Source organism: Tigriopus californicus, chromosome 11, assembly GCF_007210705.1.
Source record: "Tigriopus californicus strain San Diego chromosome 11, Tcal_SD_v2.1, whole genome shotgun sequence".
NCBI lineage: Eukaryota > Metazoa > Arthropoda > Copepoda > Harpacticoida > Harpacticidae > Tigriopus > Tigriopus californicus.
Window position 1 is genome coordinate 5,707,135 of NC_081450.1, and position 804 is coordinate 5,707,938.

General features: G+C 39.8%; 1 long non-coding RNA gene across 1 annotated transcript; it reads right to left on the reverse strand.

The window, feature by feature from the left end:
• LOC131890033 (uncharacterized) lies at window positions 1-525 on the reverse strand. The gene is made up of 2 exons (XR_009374261.1): window positions 265-525; window positions 1-189 (listed from the first exon to the last, which is right to left on the reverse strand). It is a non-coding gene; the product is annotated as an uncharacterized LOC131890033 (long non-coding RNA).
• Window positions 526-804: the final 279 nt, after the last annotated feature.

An 804-nucleotide genomic window follows, 5' to 3' on the forward strand; every position in this document is an offset into this window, starting at 1 on the left:
AATGTCGCAAATTTATGGTTCTAAGAGTAATCATCACATGAATTCCATCTCAACAATCTTCGGCGCATTCCCAGTGCTCGCCATTGCAAATGTAGAGAGCACAGGCTTGGGTATTGGTCTTCACCTCGCAGCAAGCCTTGCCTCCGCTTAATGCACCTTCGCAACAACATTCATGCCTCACGGTTGGGCCTGGAAAATGAGAAGACATAATTAGGCTATTTACGCCCAACAATGCTGTTTGAATAGTTTAAACTCAGTCTTTACAGAATTGACGGGAACAATCGTTGAAATGCAAGGTGAACACTTCTCCGGATCCTCCAAAGCCTTCATCTTGTTCTTCGCCCAATTGGGCTTGGAGCCGCTCTTCTGGGTCAACTGCCAAAGCACTAATCATGGCAATCATGAGAATAACGGATAAACCAAAAATGAACTTCATGATGTCGAATGTAATGTTTGAGTGTGTTTGATTGTCATGGAGAGAACGCTTTTATATTCGAAATTGTAAAGCCCAGGTGTAAAATCAACCCTAGTAGAGGGTAAACTGACAAAAATTTGCATGCAGTTCGTGCAAATTTCCTTGAACTTTGAATTCTGCGAATAGGCTTGTATTTCCACTGTTACTTTTATCTGCGGTATAATTCAGAACGAGGTGCTACAAGTTGTCATGTTGGCATGGTGAGAGTAAAAATCAACAATCTCTCGTCGATGGATTGGTTTTAACATAGAATTAGTTTTTTTTTGAATAATATAAAATAATTTGAATAATATGTCCTAAAATTAATATGTGCCCAAGAAGAACAGGTC